This window comes from Halichoerus grypus, chromosome 7 (assembly GCF_964656455.1).
Source record: "Halichoerus grypus chromosome 7, mHalGry1.hap1.1, whole genome shotgun sequence".
In the NCBI taxonomy this organism is placed as follows: domain Eukaryota; kingdom Metazoa; phylum Chordata; class Mammalia; order Carnivora; family Phocidae; genus Halichoerus; species Halichoerus grypus.
In genome coordinates, this window is record NC_135718.1 from 68,707,091 (window position 1) to 68,724,741 (window position 17,651).

Below are 17,651 nucleotides of genomic sequence, written 5' to 3' on the forward strand. Positions count from 1 at the left end.
AAACTTAAAAAAAAAAAGGGGGGGACATTTCTCTAAGTCTCATGAAATGTGGCAGCGATGAAGTTTACAACCAGTATTCACATTTAAACAGTTATCCTTAGCTATGATCTGCATCATCAAAATTTTAAAGTTCCTTAAATGTAACACAGCTTTTCCAGTTTTGAAATAATATTCATGCTCTACTTCTTAATTGGTAATTTTGTTTTCCTGGTGCATTTTATATATATTTGTGTAAAGAAGACTCTGATGTTGCTGTTCTTGTTTTGCTTGCTTTTAATATGCAACTAACATACTCTTATTCACAATACTTTAGTAAATTCAGTTTATTTTCTATTAACTCCTTGGTAAAGCAACTAATAACCTCATTCTTTACTCATAAGGTGCTGCTTGAGCATCTTGCTAGTTTAGATGTCACTGACAGCATTAAAAAATATTTATGGCATTAACAGGAACTTAAAAACTTTTTTAAAAAGAATGGAAAAAACTATTTATGGCATACCTACCATATCACCCTACAACAAGGGCTGCTATGGTATCAGTCTGAAAGGACTTAACTGCAAAGAAAAGAAAAAAGTGGGCACACACAAAACAAATGATGAACTGAGTAGTATAAAAAATAAAAAGAATTAGAAAAAAAAGGAAGTTTTCGTGTGGGATAAAATAAAATAAAGGGACGAGGCTTTGAGCTACATATAATACCTAAGGTTATCTTTAAAGAACAGATGTGATTTGATAAAGGTGAAGGGAAGAAAAGCAAAGTGTCTGAAGATTACAAATACAGCAAACAGTTAAGTGACAGTGGGGTAGCTTTTAAGAAGGCAGCTTCTTTATTCTAGGATTTATATGGAAGATATTATAAAGCACACTGCTTTGGTCTGCATGTGTGTACCCCCAGATTCATTTGTTGAAATCCTAACCCCTAAAGATGATGGCAACAGGAGGAGCCTCTGGGAGGTGCTAAGGTAATAAGGTAATGAGGCGCTAAGGTAATGAGGTAAGGTAATGTGGAGCCCTGAGGAATGGGATTAGTGTCTTATAAAAGAGGCTCTGGAGGGATCCCTGCCCTTCTAACCATGGGAAGACACAGTGGGAAGTCGATGGCCACGAGCCAGGAAGAAGGCCCTCACCAGAAGGCATGGAGACCTTGACCTTGGACTTTTCAGCCTCCAGGACTGTGATAATTTCTGTGGTTTGTAAGCTACCCAATCTGGGGTTTTTTGTTGTTGTTTTAATAGCAGCCCAAATGGACTAAGCCACATCTATAAAAGATAAAACTGTTCCAACAGATTTACATTAGATGTACCAGTTCTAAGGATAAGGAAATGCATTAATGTCTATCAAGAAAAATTGAAATGAGACTTATTAGGGATTAAAGTGATACTCCCTGGCTGTCCTTCTGTCCTTTCCCAGAAGAAGCAACACCAGAAATGACTCTGCACTCCTCTAAGGTTTGGGGTAGAGGACAGCAGAAGAATCTAGGCATTTGTCTGAAAAAGAAACAATACAATTGCTCCTTTATAATTCTGAGGTATGTTCCTAATCTGCCATCTCTTTGAGATGCCAGCTTTAAATATTTCAATTTCCCACTGGGAAGAGCCTATTTAAACATAAGCAAAACAATTAAATACTATTTTTTCCTTTTTGATATGAAAATATACATGATTGAGGATGTTCTTAAGATAAGAAACACCATAAATTTGTTTTTCACTCTGAGAATAAAAGGAAGGAAGAGGTTTGTGATACCTCTTTGGAATCTGAAGACATTTATTTCTGGCATTGGAAGACTTGTATTCAGTATGAAGTTGAATCAGGAAACTTTTAAAAAAATTTTTTCCTTTTTGAACAGAATTATGTTAAAACATTGATTCAAAGCTAAGAGAACCAAAATTTTATGGGCTATCAAAGTACTATTTTCCCTGAATGAGGGGAACCGGTGTACTATCTGAAAATTTATCCTATTAAAATGTACTGCCTAGGGGCGCCTGGGTAGCTCAGTCAGTCAAGGGTCTGACTCTTGATCTCAGCGCAGGTCTTGATCTCACAGTCCTGAGTTCAAGCCCCGCCACCCCACCCCACCACATAGGGCTCCATGCTGGGTGTGGAGCCTACTTAAAAAAAAAAAAAAAAGTACTGCCTAAGTGTACACCGTACTTGGCCCTTTGTGGATGTTGACAGTGAACATTTAGTAAGAACTTACTGCAAGCCAGTCATTTGTACTTCACAACAAATTTATGAGGTAGGTACAATTAATCTCTCCATTAGAGTTTAGAAAACTGAACTACGGTGAGAATAAAAATCTTGCCAAAGGTCAGAGAGACTCTAAGTGGTGGAGGTGGGATGCAAACTGAAGCAGTCTAGAGAGAAAACTCACTCACTGTACTCCTCCTCAATTTCTGGCTCCAGTAAGGCTTGTATTCAGTCTAGAGTTCAGATGAAATTGGTAACACGGGCTCCTACGTGATTCCCCAGCTGCTATAATGCCACATGCATAATGCTCAATTCTCAAACGCACAGATGTAGTACATATGGTGTTTTCCAACTCTATACCTTACCTTTTAAGTCTCTTTCCCAACCATCCTGAAAGCACACCCACCCACCACCATCGCTACCTCTGGGGTTACATACCATCCCACTCAAATATGGAGAAAAATAGGTCACCAAAAGAACTGAACTAAGAACAGGTTGGTATTTATTGTAAGAATAACCTAATTTTAAAACTGCAGACTTCAATTATACCTGTTTAGGTAAGTCTCATTTCCAAAAAAATACAATTAAAAACTTTATAAAAAGTCATGAATTTTGTTCATTGCATTAATTAGCATGGGGAGGGTAATGGAGGAGGGCAATCTACATGCATTAAAAATTTTAAATCTCGGGGCGCCTGGGTGGCTCAGTCGTTAAGCGTCTGCCTTCGGCTCAGGTCATGATCCCAGGGTCCTGGGATCGAGCCCCGCATCGGGCTCCCTGCTCAGCGGGAAGCCTGTTTCTCCCTCTCCCTCTCCCCCTGCTTGTGATCCTGCTCTCGCTGTGTCTCTCTCTGTCAAATAAATAAATAAAACCTTAAAAAAATTTTTTTTTAAATCTCTAGGGGCGCCTGGGTGATTCAGTTGGTTAAGCAACTGCCTTTGGCTCAGGTCATGATCCCGGAGTCCCTGCTCAGCAGGGAGTCTGCTTCTCCCTCTGACCCTCCCTCCTCTCATGCTCTCTCTCAATAAATAAGTAAAATCTTTAAAAAAATTTTTTTTAAATCTCTTGACTTAGTTGCTAAACTTTAATGTTGTAAATAAGTATCTCACCATAAATACCCTCAGACTGTGTGTTTTGGGAGGTATATTTTTCAAATCCATGTCATGGCAAAAATGAAACTCGAACTGAGAAACAGGATTCAGGAATAAGAACAAGGACAGTTTCTCTTGTTTCAGGCCTCTAGTCCACGTGGGGCAACAAAGCCCATTCAGAAGATCAGCAGGGACTGAAAACAAACTAATTCCAAGTGGAAAGAGAAGAATGGAAAAGGAGGCCCTGAGAAAGTACCATGACAGATCATGGCAGAGTTTATGGAAGAAGCTGCATCTGAACTAAGCTGAAAAGAAATATATAAGTTAGAGAGAGGGTATTTCAAACAGAATGAAGTATGTAAGGGAAGTTTTAAACACGAGAAAATACAGAACAATTGGTGCCAAGGAATATTCAGACTCGCTAAAGCACAGAGTTCTTGAGAAGGGGGAAGAAAACTGAAAAGGTGAGGGGGCCAGCCTGTGGAGACAGCCGAGGGCCTTCTTACCCTACAGGGAGAGAGAGGAAAGCCAGCATTTTGGGGCAAGGGAGCAAGAGGATCAGAACTGTGCGTCAGACACATGACAAGTTGAACGTAAGATGGCTTTGGGAAAGGGGGCAGGAAAAAACAAGACACCGAAAAGACCAGTCAGAACACAAGTGCTACAGACAAAGAAAGGAAGCAGTCTGATGTACAGGAGGGGCTTTGGGAAGGGTGGGGAAAGAGGGAGCAGGGGCTGAGTGGAATGGGGAGGGGTCGTGACCATGAGACAAGGGAGGGGATTTGGTAAGTGCTTTCACAGACAGGAGAGGGGGGACATGGCTGAACCAAAGATGGCTTACAAGTTTGTGTGTCGTTGAGAGTAACAGACCATTAATAGAAGCAGGGAGCACGGGCCTGGGAGAGGCCAGTTCATTTTTTGGACATACTGAGTTTGCCATGCTGGTGGGCCATCCAGGTGAGATGTTCAAAAGGCAGCTGGAAATGTGAGTCTGGAACTCCAAAAAGAGGTCATGGCTGGAGATGCAGACTTAGGAGCCACCTTCACATGGGATAGCTGAAGCCATGTGGCTGCCAGAGATTGCCAAGGAAGAGAGTGTAGGGAGAGAAGAAGAGAACAGAGGACAGATTCTTATGGAATAAACTCACTTAGAATAAAAATTCATTAAACTTTGCTTTCCTGATCACAGCAAAAACAGTTAAATAACCAGGCAAAAGCTGACTAATTGTAAATGATAAATACATACTACAAAACTACAGGACTTATAAGGGCATTTAGGTTGTTTCCATAAAATGTTTTAAGAAGCTTCTTGCCATTACAAACAATATTGTGATCGACAACAGTTCTGGAGCTCTGTCACTGTAAACATCCTCAGTACCTCCCTAAAATTAAATTCCTACAAGTGAAATTATAAGTCTTTAAAATTTTTTTATCGCCACAATGTTCTCTGGAATATTTCTATTAGCTTATACTCCCTCCACCTCCGTAGGAGTCTACACATCCTCCCACTCATTTGCCAATCCTGGCTACTGAATTTTATTCTTTTAAAAACTGCTCAATCTGATAGGTAAAAATTTATATTATTATTTTAGTTACATCTCAATTTGTGAAAGCAGTTTCCGTATTTTTATTGGCCATTTAATTCTTTTTAACTGCTTACTCACATCCTTTACTTGCTTTCCTCTTGGGTTGTTCATTCTTTTTCTAACGATTTTTAAGCTCCTTAGCTACTAGCCTTCTGTCCGGTGACATGACAGCAATTTCAACATTTTTACTATGCTCCTACAGAATATTTTAATACAATGTAGTTATTATTTGTGCAGGAAGGCAGAATATAACCATATTAATTATTAATATAAACTGAAGTTTTAAAAAGTCCAAGAGACTTTCTGACTATATTCATAGGAATGTGAAAAATGCAGGAAAAACCCAAAGATAATAAATAGCATTGTTCCAAATTACTCCCCAAGTGGCTCAGGAATGATGGACTGTTTAACACCACACACACTACTTTCCTTACTGGGCCCTCATTCTAGCCCAAGAGAAATGAACTTGCATATACATTTGAAAATCAACTTAAGGGCGATGCTCCCAACAGGCAGTGTGATCTACAGACATATAATGATGCCTTACTCACTATCCATTTCCCTTTTAGGAATTGCAGTTATACTTTATAAATTAGGAAGCCATCTGGTAAAGAAGTTTCTATTTGAGCTGTCTAGCCCTGCTGTCAGAACAGAGACCTATAATTTGCTAACCTCGGCTGCAATCTCACCAGCTATGCACAAACCTTCCCCGGGCTCCTAAGCAGGGCTCTGTATTTACACCACTCACCCACAAGGCCCCCCCTCACCCCCACCAACCACAAACTTGAGGAGGAGGACAGAGCAACCTCTCTCCCGTGAGGAGGTTGGGGATCCCAGGCAGGCCTCAGCTTGATCCCCACCCAGGGAGTGGCGTGATTTCATTTGAGCCCGTGCAAGATGTCACTGGTAAGACACATACTCAGACAGCTATGGTAAACCTGTTATGTTATTAATATAACTCCCTGGCAGAGTATGCAATTTAACATTAAAAGAAAAATAAAAACAGAACAAACAAAACACTCAGCTGTTTCATATTACAAACATCTGCTTCAGCACTTCCCTAGGCCTACTGAGCAGGCACTGCACTCGGCAGGGGGATACATGGATGAAAAGTTCAATACCTGTTTCAGTTCCAGAGTCCAGAAGAGAGGTGTGATTTTAAACTATTCTGTACATTATTTCAGCATAGAGTGTAATGCATATTTATCTTAAATGGACTGGAGGGCACGGATTAGAGGTTCCTGATACTCCTCCTGGAGCACGGAGTTAACATCTGCAAAACCCCTACTGGATATGCACAATCACTGGTTAGTGTTGAAGCTGCTAATAAAAAAATCTCACTCCAGGGGCATCTGGGTGACTCAGCTGGTTAAGCGTTGGCCTTTGGCTCAGGTCATGATCCTGACGTCCTGGGATCAACCCCTCGTCTGGCTGGGAGTCTGCTTCTCCCTCTCCCCCTGACCCGTCCCCCTGCTCATGCTCTCGCTCACACTCTCAAATGAATAAAAAAAAAAAAAATCTAAAACAAACAAAAAAACCTCACTCCGGTAAGTCCAGTCTTCTCTTCTCTCCTCAAATCCAGAGGGTACGGTAATTCGCATAAAAGATATGAGAAATGACTATAGTAGTAGAAAAGAATCATGTTCAGGATATGTGGTTTGGCTACAGGTATCATAAAGGGGACCACTGTTCCTCCATGAGCACACATATGAATCTAACAAACCTGTGGCGTATATTCTTTGGAAATGGACCCTAGGCCTCGGGATTCCTGCTGGTTCTGTGATTAGTTCCCTGTAAGGGAATTTTGTTGTCTGATCCCAACTAGGTTAAACTGAATCCTACAACCAGATTAGCACTTCTGCCTGGAATAAAACTCTCATAAAAGGTACCTGCCAGAGTTCCTAAAAGGATGGAGAGGAGGGACTTTATGCAGTTTAGAAAATAGTTTGTAAGACTGTTTTTGCGCTTGCTGACTAATAAATTTCTGTATGTGTGGCAGAGCTCTGTCTGAGTTTTGCTTTCATAGTAATGTGCCTTTTGGATGTTAGGTTTTGGGGGAGTAGATCTATCATGCTCACTTATCTGTAGCTTGCAAACATGAGCAGTATCTCTTAAAAGAACCTAATACTCAAATAACTGAATTGGCTCAAGTTGGGTCACAACAAGGAAAGTCATGCAAAAGCATCCAGGACAGTGTGATATACACAACAGTCTTACACAAGGTACCCAGACAGCAAAGATGATGAATGCTCTCCTAGGAACGGGTGTCAGAAAAGACCATGCGAGGACGCCTGAGTGGCTCAGTCAGTGAAGCGTCTGCCTTCAGCTCAGGTCATGATCCCAGGGTCCTGGGATCGAGCCCCGGATCAGGCTCCTTGCTTGGCGGGGAGCCTGCTTCTCCCTCTGCTGCTCCCCCTGCTTGTTCTCTCTCTCTCTCTGACAAATAAATAAATAAAATCTTAAAAGAAAAAAAGACAAAAGAAAAGACTATGCGGGCAAAGTGACCAATGAGCAGAATTTTGAAGGATAAAAATACAAGTTTTCCAGAGTAGTGGGAGACTCCCAGTAAAGGGAACAGAGTATTTGCAAAAAGCAAGAACAAATATGGCACCTTGAGAGAAATGCAAATGGGTAAACAATGTTGGGAGAGGAAGTGCTCAGTGCAGAGCAGCTGGAGATGGGGCAGGAAAGACAGGCAGGGGCGGGGCAGAGAGGCTCTTACTGGCTTGCTGAGGAGCTTTGTTTTATAAGTCAGTATAGCCAAATGTGTTCAGTAAGAATCATTTGGCGTACTTCTTATATCATGTTAGAAGATCAACACTGTGGGGGAAAACAACAGGAATGGAGAATACAATGCTGGGGCATAATTATCAATAGGGTTGTCAGGTCAACCTCATTGAGAAGCTGACATCTGAGAAAATGTTAAGAGATGAGGAAGTGAATGTTCCATGCACACTTTGTGCCTGACATGTCTGAGGAAAAGGAGGGTCAGTGTGGCCGGAAAGGAGAGCAAAGCAGGGGAGATTGGAAGATGAGATCAGAGAGGCAAGGGGTGGGGACAGGGACCACTGTAAAGACGAAGCAGGAGGGGAAGTCACTGGCGGGTTTTGAGTAGTCTGGCTGCCATGTAGAGCAAGGATCGGCAAACTACAGCCAACTGTCCTTGGAAGTAACGTTTTATTGGAACACTCCTTCGTTTACATTTTGTATGGCTGTTGTCATGTTACAACAGCACATCTGAGTGGCCATGATAGAGGCAGTGCGGTCCAGAAAGCCTAAAATGTTTACCATTTGGCCCTTGGCAGAAAATGTTTGCTGACCCCTGGTGCAGAAAATGGACTGAAGGCTAGCAGGAGTGGAAGACTATTTAGAAGGCTATTACACTAAATCAGGTGAGGGACAATGACTGCTTGGGCCACGGTGGTAAGAAGTGATTGGATGAATAAGCAGATTTCCAGAAAGACTGGCATGGAGTATGAGAGGATGACTCTAAGACTCTAAGATTCTGGCTTGAGAAGCTGGAAAAATGTAATTACTGTAAACAGATGAAGACAACAGGTGGCACAGCCTGAGGATGGGGGGATGTGGGAGATCAGGGATTCAGTTCTGAACATGTTCAGTTAGGGTATGTGTAAGGCACAGTTTTAGGAAGACAGTCCCTGCTCTTAAAGAACTTATATTCCAGTGGGACAGAGAGGAAAACTAATGATATTTCAACACAGCCAACAATGAAAATGACCAGGCCAGGCACGGAGTATTATTCCATTGCAGGGGAAGTTGGGGTCAGAGAAAGCTTCTTGAAAAATGGGTCTTGGGGCGCCTGGGTGGCTCAGTTGGATAAGCGACTGCCTTCGGCTCAGGTCATGATCCTGGAGTCCCTGGATCGAGTCCCGCATCGGGCCCCCTGCTCGGCAGGGAGTCTGCTTCTCCCTCTGACCCTCCCCCTCTCATGTGCTCTCTCTCTCATTCTCTCTTTCTCAAATAAATAAACAAAATCTTTAAAAAAAAAAAAAAAAAAAGAAAAATGGGTCTTGAAAGAAGAATGTGAATTAGCCAGACAATAGAGGTCAGGGAGAATGTTCCAGGAAAAGAAAAAGTCACAAAGACAACAGAGAGCACAGTGTGTGTGCATATGCCATGTCCTGTGTGTAAACTATAAGCAAGGGGGAACCCAAAGCACCAGGCAAGGGGTGTGACAGATGAGGCAGGACATATCCAAGGCCACTCCCCGGAAGGTTAGTGTTCCTTGATGATTAACTTGGACTTTATCTTATGGGTACTAGGGAGCCACTGAGGAGTTTTGAGCAGGGAAGTGACATTACCAACTCTTAAAGTTTTCATTCACTTGGGCAGGTGATTGTGAGGCACATTTCTGAAGCACAGCTATGAAGTCATGAGTCTGCTTTTTTTTTTTTTTTTAAGATTTTATTTATTTATTTGAGAGAGAGAGAAAGAGAGCATGATGGGGGGAGGGTCTGAGGGAGAAGCAGACTCCCTGCCGAGCAGGGAGCCCTATGCGTGACTCCAGGATCATGACCTGAGGCAGTCATTTAACCAACTGAGCCACCCAGGCGCCCATCAGTCTGCTTTTCGTATTGGAGCTGGTAAACCACAGCTATTTCCTTTTGTGGGGTACTCTTCAAAGGAATGCTTGTGTTTTGTTCTTAATTTGCTATTCTTGATGCAGAATCAATGCAACAACAAAAAGCTGATTTTTAAAAAAATTCCCAGGGGTGCCTGGGTGGCTCAGTCGTTAAGCATCTGCCTCGGGCTCAGGTCATGATCCCAGGGTCCTGGGATCGAGCCCCGCATCAGGCTCCCTGCTCAGCGGGGAGTCTGCTTCTCCCTCTCCCACTCCCCCTGCTTGTGTTCCTGCTCTCACTGTCTCTCTGTCAAATAAATAAATAAAATCTTTAAAAAAATAAATAAATAAAAATTTCCCAAAATGAACGAATGCACTCAAATGAAGTACCTGAAAGTGTCAACTTCGTCCTAGCCTTACTGCTTTGGAGAGATAGTCCATAATTGCTAAAATGCTTATTTCAGTTTAAGACTTAAATGGGCAGAGAATCAGGACTCTTTCTTAGCTGAAAAGACTGCTCATTAAAAACATATAAATCAGACCCTTAAGAAGTTTTTCCATAATAATAACAATAACAGTAACAACAACAACAGCATAACTCCCTTTGTAGGCAGATAACCAAACACCTTTTTTTTTTTTTTTTTTAAGATTTTATTTATTTATTTGACAAAGAGAGACACAGCGACAGAGGGAACACAAGCAGGGAGAAGCAGGCTTCCCGCTGAGCAGAGAGCCCGACGTGGGGCTAGATCCCAGGACGCCAGGATCACGACCTGAGCCGAAGGCAGACGCTTAACGACTGAGCCACCAGGCGGCCCATAACCAAACACCTCTGAAAAGTGTTTGTGGTGTGACCGACAGAGGTTCCAGTCACAGCCTTTGTATTTTTACAGAACTTGAGTTTACAGAACTTGCATATGAGGCATCTCATGTCAGTCCTGCCACACCTCCACGAGTGATGCGGGAAAGTCGCAGTGCCGAAGGGCTTACTCCGACGAGCCTTCATACCACTGCACAGAAGTATAGTTACTGTAAGCACCAGATCTGGTCCCAGAAAATAATGATGGCCCTGTTTCAAATAACATTAACCTCTACTCTGCTTTTATCACTTTGAACAAGTTTAATGTTCTTTGCTTTTTGCATCATTCTTAGAAAAGTTCCTGAATTTCTTATAAATCGCCCTACCTAGACACCCTTGTAATATTTTCTGGGTTTCCCCCATCAGATTTTGGACTCCTATAGAACATGAAGCAGATCTTACTAATCTGTGCCAAACACAGGTGCTCAGATCTCTACTGAGTAAATCAATTAATGATTAAGGGTAGAGAGAAAGGAGAGAATAACTTGAACAACTTTGATACGATCTATTGATCATTTTTTCTTCTGGATCTGCTCTGCCAAGTGTCTTTCTCAGCAGTGCCTCGGGTGAGCATCTAAAGACCTTCGTGAAAAGACATCATCTGCACTTTAATACAAAATACAAGCTGAGTTTTACCATCTTACGCTAAAAGTTGACAGAAGTATTACTAGGTTATGAGAAATAAATCTGAAGTTCAACAACCTTCCATTTGCACAGGATGACAAAAATAACACACATACACTATGTACGTATGTGCATGTGTGTACGCATACACAAAGAAGCATAGTTACTAAGTTATGCCAACAGACTGGTTTTCATTCAGGACCATAAGGCTTTATTTTCGGTCTTGGCACAGCTTATTTTTAGGAATGGTCAAGTAGGGGAGTGCTTGGCTGGCTCAGTCAGAGGAACATGGGACTCAATCTCGAGTCATGAGTTTGAGCCCCACGTGGGGTGTAGGGATTACTTAAATAAATAAAATTTTAAAACCCCCAAAACAAAAAAACTTAAAAAAAAAAAAAGGAATGTTCAGGTAGGTGCATGTGGCTGGCTCAGTCAGTAGAGCCTGTGACTCTTGATCTCAGGGTTGTCAGTTCAAGCCCCACGCTGGGTATAGAGCCTACTTTAAAAAAGAATGTTTAAGTATACCTAGTGAATGGTTTAGGAGAAGAGTCTAAGTAGAATACAAGATTTCCATAACAAGCATTAAGAAGTTAAGTTCTCTAAGCCTTCACACCTACTGACTTTCAGGCATAGTGCCAGGAACCAGCAACCTCCAGTGTTTCTCTCAAAGCCTCGTTCCCAGTGGCCACGAGAACAAGCATCTGGGCCACTCTGCTGCTTCTCCCTGCTCTTCAGAGCCACCTGCTTCTTTGACCCACAGTTTTCTGCTGGCCTAGGCTCAGTCTTTATGTCACAGTGTTTACGGAATCCTCTTAATAACTCATCTACCCTGCTCATCTGATCAACATTACGTGTCAGTCTACTATAGGCGAAGTTCTACAGACTGTCATTCAGTATTATGTCTAAAGGTGCTGGGGTTTTTTTATTATTATGTTCAGTTAGCCAGCATTTAGTACATCATTAGTTTTTGATGTAGTGTTCAATGATTCATTAGTTGTGTATAACACCCAGTGCTCATCACAACACATGCCCTCCTTAATACCCATTACTGGGCTACCCCATCCCCCCACCCCGCCCCCCTCTGAAACCCTCAGTTTGGTTCCCGCAGTCCAGAGTCTCTCACGGTTTGTCTCCCTCTCTGATTTCCCCCCCTTCAGTTTTCCCTCCCTTCCCCTGTGGTCCTCCATGTTATTCCTTATGTTCCACATATGAGTGAAACCATATGATAATTGTCTTTCTCTGCTTGATTTATTTCACTTAGCATAATCAATGTGCTGTTTATAAAAGAGGAAGTTGTGTTTTGGTTCTAGGTGGGGCCCAGTGACTCTAACCAAATTGACTCATGGGCCCTAAGATAAAAACTGAGGACCATTGCTATAAGGATTGGAATTTGAAGAGAATGTTGCAAGAAGTCTTAAGGTGAAGTATTAAAGGTGAGGCTCCACTTTTGCATATAATTTGAGAGAATTTTAAGTAAATTAATTATGAAGAACCAACCAGATACATTTAAAAGAGTCTTGAAGAAAAATCCTCCCGTATTTGATTGATAAGATGGTGAGATGTGAGTTGTGCAATCTAATAGTTCGCTTCTTTTTGAATCCACCTGTAGGCCTGTGCCAGCCTGGGAGGAGAGTCTACTTTCTTTAGCCTCTAGCCAATTAATCTACATTTTTATCAATGATTTTGAATGAAGAGACAGAGGGATTTATCAGTGTAACTTTTCTGAATAGGAGAAGTTTAGATAAGTGCACTTCACAGGAAAACCACCACCAAGGTATTACTACGTGCTTTTACTTAACTCTCAGAATCCCTGCGAGACAGGTATTATGCTCATCATGTGGAGTAAACTATGCAAGGGGTAAGATGGTTTGGAGAAAAGATATCTTAAAACAAAACAAAAAACCTAGGAGTTCTGGTTGACCATAAATTTAAACTAGCCACTGTGTCGCTAAAAAGCTACGGCCACATTAAGCTACATTAAACAGTTTGACTAGATTCTGTACTACTCAGGCCCTATTCATTTCTGGGGATACATTAGAGTATTTTTTTTTTAAATGGCCGAAGTGGTGAGGGCAATGTCTAGTAAGGAACAGTGGCAGGATGTGAATAGGTTCAGCCTGGAGAAGACACATTCCCAGTAGACCATAATCTCCAGAATACAGGGACCGAGTCAGATAAAAATAGTACCACATTTTACGTAGAGCTTTCCAGTTTGCAAAACGGCTTTTACCTTCCCCAAAGGCCACACAAAATAAAGGAAGCACACTGAGATTAAGAAGACTGGGATCTGAAGCCAATTGCCTGCACTCAAACTCCAACTTTGCCCCTTCCTGGCTGGGTCACTCTGGACAAATTATTTAACTTTTCTGTGCCTGATTTCCCTTGTCCGTAAAGTGAAAATAACAACGGTATACCTGCATTGCTGATGAACTAGTACACAAAAAAGTGCTTAAAAACACTGCCTGTGCAGCAGGTTAATGGCAGCTATGACCGACAGCTACAGGGCGCTGGGTAAGTCCCAAGCCTCCAGAGCCGTGTCCTCATTCGAAAAATTAGGATTATCACCATCTACTTACAGGGCTATGAGTTAAATAAGACAAAAAAGGGAAGTGTTCTGTAAATCTTAATTGCTTTTCTCTTTCATAAACACCTTCATCATAATCTCTAAGAGAGCCTTACGCCAGGCACTACGCTAAGCATAATCTTTGTTATCTCATTTAATCCTCCCCACAACTATATAAAATGCCTACTTCTACCAGCCTCGCTTTACAGACAAGGAAACAGGCTTAGGATGGCTAGTTTACATGAGGCCGCAGATCTAAGTGGTCAGCAAGATTGAGAACCCAGGTCTTTTGGACTCTGTAGCCCACTTTAGAGCCTCCATGCTATATGGCTTTTCATACACATTCCTGCATTTACACATCTTGGCAGCTAACAACATGAATGTTTCCTTAATCAAATAAATGAATGTTAGCGGTCTTCAACGTGGTACAACTGCTACAAGGAAAGAGGAGCTGTGGCAAAGCCTCTGTCCCTGCTCCATGCACCTGCCACAAAGCACAGGGAGATCTATCACATTGTCTGGGCCAGGTTTCTTTATTTCTAAGATAAGGAACCTGGACTATACAGTCTTTCAATCTGGTTTGAAGACCATAATGGTTCCATCTGGCAACACTTTTTAAAAAATATTTAATTAATTAATTTATTTGAGAGAGAGAGAACACAAGTGGGGGAAGGGGCAGAGGGAGAGGGAGAAGCAGGTTCCCTGCTGAACAGGGAGCCTGATGTGGGGCTTGATCCCTGGACTCCAGAATCATGACCTGAGTGGAGGGCAGATGCTTAACTAAGCCATCCAGGTGCCCCCCTTCTGGCAACACTTCTGACAAAGCATTCTAAAAACTCTAGAATTTCAAAACTGGAAGAGACCTTAAAGGTCTGGCCCAAACTCTTTAGACATGGGAATCCCCAAGGACAAAAATCTGGGTTTCCCAATCGATTTCCAAACCTACATTGCTTCTTTTGTAATGACACTGAGTAGACATTTCAAACAGGATTAAAGGAAATATAACTGGCATCACAAAGTCCAAAAATAATGGTGCCAAAGTTAAACAGTAGTAACTTTTATATTCTAAAAACTCACTTTATTAGTCACTACAAAACACCAGGTTTTATTGCTTAAAATAGCACGTCAAAGACACATTAAGCTATTATTTTCTAATTTTGTGAATATCAAATTCTAATAAACAAACATGGTAACCTCAGAATAAATTATTTTGATAATAAAAGCCTTGCGGTAGCACTAATTAGCTTTAAAAAAATTTTTTTTTAATTTAAAAGATTTTATTTATTTATTTGATAGCAAGAGGGACAGCAACACAAGCAGGGGGAGTGGGAGAGGGAGAAGCAGGCTTCCTGCTGAGCAGGGAGCCTGACGTGGGGCTTGATCCCAGGACTCTGGGATCATGACCTGAGCCGAAGGCAGACGCTTAAAGATTGAGCCACCCAGGTGCCCCTAAAAAATTTTTTTGAGAGAGAGTGGAAGAGTGGGGCGGCAGGGAGGACAGCAAGAGAGGGAAAAAAAGAGAATCTCAAGCCGACTCCCCGCTGAGTGGGAAGCCCGTGCGGGGGTTCATCCCACAACCCTGAGCCTAAATCAAGAGTCTGATGCTTGGGGCACCTGGGTGGCTCAGTCGTTAAGCGTCTGCCTTGGGCTCAGGTCATGATCCCAGGGTCCCGGAACTGAGCCCCGCATCGGGCACCCTGCTCCGCGGGAAGCCTGCTTCTCCCTCTCCCACTCCCCCTGTTTGTGTTCCCTCTTTCGCTGTGTCTCTCTCTGTCAAATAAATAAATAAAATCTTAAAAAAAAAAAAAGAGTCTGATGCTTAACCGACTGAGCCACCCAGGCACCCTAGCTTCTTTTTTTATTTTTTGAAAGCATTTATAGAACTACTGGGTAAGATTTTGAAACTATTGTTATGAAGGCTAAACAAACCGAGAATAACTAAAAATTATCATAATTTCTGGAGACACACTAAAATGCAAAAATTCAACTGTAATTTTATATATTCAAGGACGGTATAAAGTCTTAAAAAAAGAGTACCAGGGCTAAATATAAAAAGTCACTATAACACGAAACTATAAAACACAAAACATTTCAAAACAGAAAGAATAAGAATTTTAAAAAAAAACAAGCAATTTCGACTCTAACACTTAAGGTAAATGTTATTTAAGTCATATAAATTATTTATTATGCATATTAAACAGACCAAATGGTGGCCTAGATCTGTCTGATTCACTATGCTCTCACTCACCATAAATCCGTAACTTTAATGTACAAAATGTGAAAATACAATGAGAAAACTACAAATGTTATGGTGCTACGGACAGGGTAAAACAACATACAGTACAATGATCACGTATAGCAAGGCTTAGAGTTGGCCAGCATGGATTCAATCTCAGCTCCACTACTTATAATCTCTCTGTGGGCATAGCAACAGTATACACCCCAAAGGGATATTATGAGGATTAAAAATAGAATGCATTTTGCACCTGGAACCCAGTAAACATCCAATAAATGTGAGCTATTCGCATCACTGCCAGTCTGCCCCTCAAACACTGATGACACAGGAGGATGTCCTCTCTGCCCATGTGCTAACATTTGCCTTTGTTTTCCCAGTACCCACTGCCCCTCGTCCTTGGGCAACCCTGACCTGTGGTTCTCAATCCTGTTTGGGTGAGATTCACTCTCTACCCTCTGGGGTGAGTGTATCAAGCCTGGTCAGAGACTAGTTCAGAAATGGGCACATGACCCAAGCCAATTGGAACCAATGGGATACAACTCCAGGATTTTATCTGGAGCCCTTGGTAAAGAGAGGCTCTCTTCCTATGTACATCTCTAGGATGTAAATCTAAAACTACTGGGGCCAACTTGCTGTCACATGAAGAAAGCTTGCAAGAGAATAACAGAAAAGAAGAGCCGAGAGAGCAAGTTTTGATGGTATTATTTGCACCCTTGGTTCCAACTGTGTCAGAGGGTTGATCATTAGGATCTACAGTTACAGGGACCAATCTTTTTTGGTTTGCTCAAGCCTAGAGATTTTTCATTTTGTTGTTGACATTTGCATCTGAGATCTAACACATCTGGTACCAGTCACCACCCAGACTAAGCTGGTGACCAAGGATGTAGTAGAGCTCTGCCATGAAGGGCATGGATGTGAAATCAGCAACATCTGGTTTCTAACCCTGGTTCTACCACTCACTAAACACGTGAACCATGGGCAGTTTGTTTAAGCCTACCTCTTCATCTGTGAAGTGGTTTGATACCTGCCTCAAAGGGTTCCTAAAAGGGATACCTGGCTGGCTCAGTCAGAAGAGCATGCTACTCTTGATCTCCAGGGTTGTGGGTTCAAGCCCCACGTTGGATATAGACATTACTTAAAAATAAAATAAATAAATAGGGGCACCTGGGTAGCTCAGTCGGTTGAGCATCTGGCTCTTGGTTTCAGCTCAGGTCATGATCTCAGGATCCTGGGATCAAGCCCTGCGTGGGGCTCTGCGCTCAGTGGGGAGTCTACTTGCACATTCTCTCCCTCTTCCTCTGTCCCTCCCCCTGCTCTCTGAAATAAATGAATAAATCTTTAAATAAATAAATAAACTTAAAAAAAAATAAAACGGGTTGCAGAGAGGATAAATGTGACAATGCCTATAAACTGCTCAGTCTTCCACCTGACAGGGATTAACACTCAATTAGTAGAAGCTATTAATGTATCATTGATCTCAGATGGATCTTCATATCTGACCTGAGTTCCACATCTATATTTCCAGTGGTTTAGCCATTTCCACCTACATAGTCCCCCATCCTCAAATTTAACATTGCCAAATCTCATCTTAACCTATCTCCACGCTGCCCCATTACTCCCCCGCCTCAAAAAAAAACTCTCATTAGAGATCAATTCTTCACCAATGAATGAGAATGTGTTCCTAGGATCCTAGGAGTCACTCTAGACTGATCTTCCTTCCCTGTTAGCCAATCCATCACTGAGTCCCGCTAAATCTCTGTAGCCTGACAGGAAAGAATGTTCCTCTTCCTGGTGGTAAGAATAAGGGCAGGACCCCTCCCACTCCAGGATGTGTGACTTTCTCATTGGCTTTTCAAGGAGACCTCCCATCCTCTTACCCCTCCTTCTCATCTTTCTCCTTTTGGCTTCATCTCTTTCCAGATC

The 17,651-nt window shown here is 42.0% G+C and overlaps 1 protein-coding gene and 1 non-coding gene across 5 annotated transcripts in view; both read right to left on the reverse strand.

Annotated features, from left to right (window-relative positions):
* EGLN1 (egl-9 family hypoxia inducible factor 1) overlaps positions 1-17,651 on the reverse strand; it is a 59,087-nt gene that overhangs the window by 13,830 nt on the left and 27,606 nt on the right. The window lies entirely within an intron of this gene.
* LOC118520870 (small nucleolar RNA SNORD35) lies at positions 10,826-10,911 on the reverse strand. Its single transcript, XR_004909873.1, has one exon. It is a non-coding gene; the product is annotated as a small nucleolar RNA SNORD35 (small nucleolar RNA).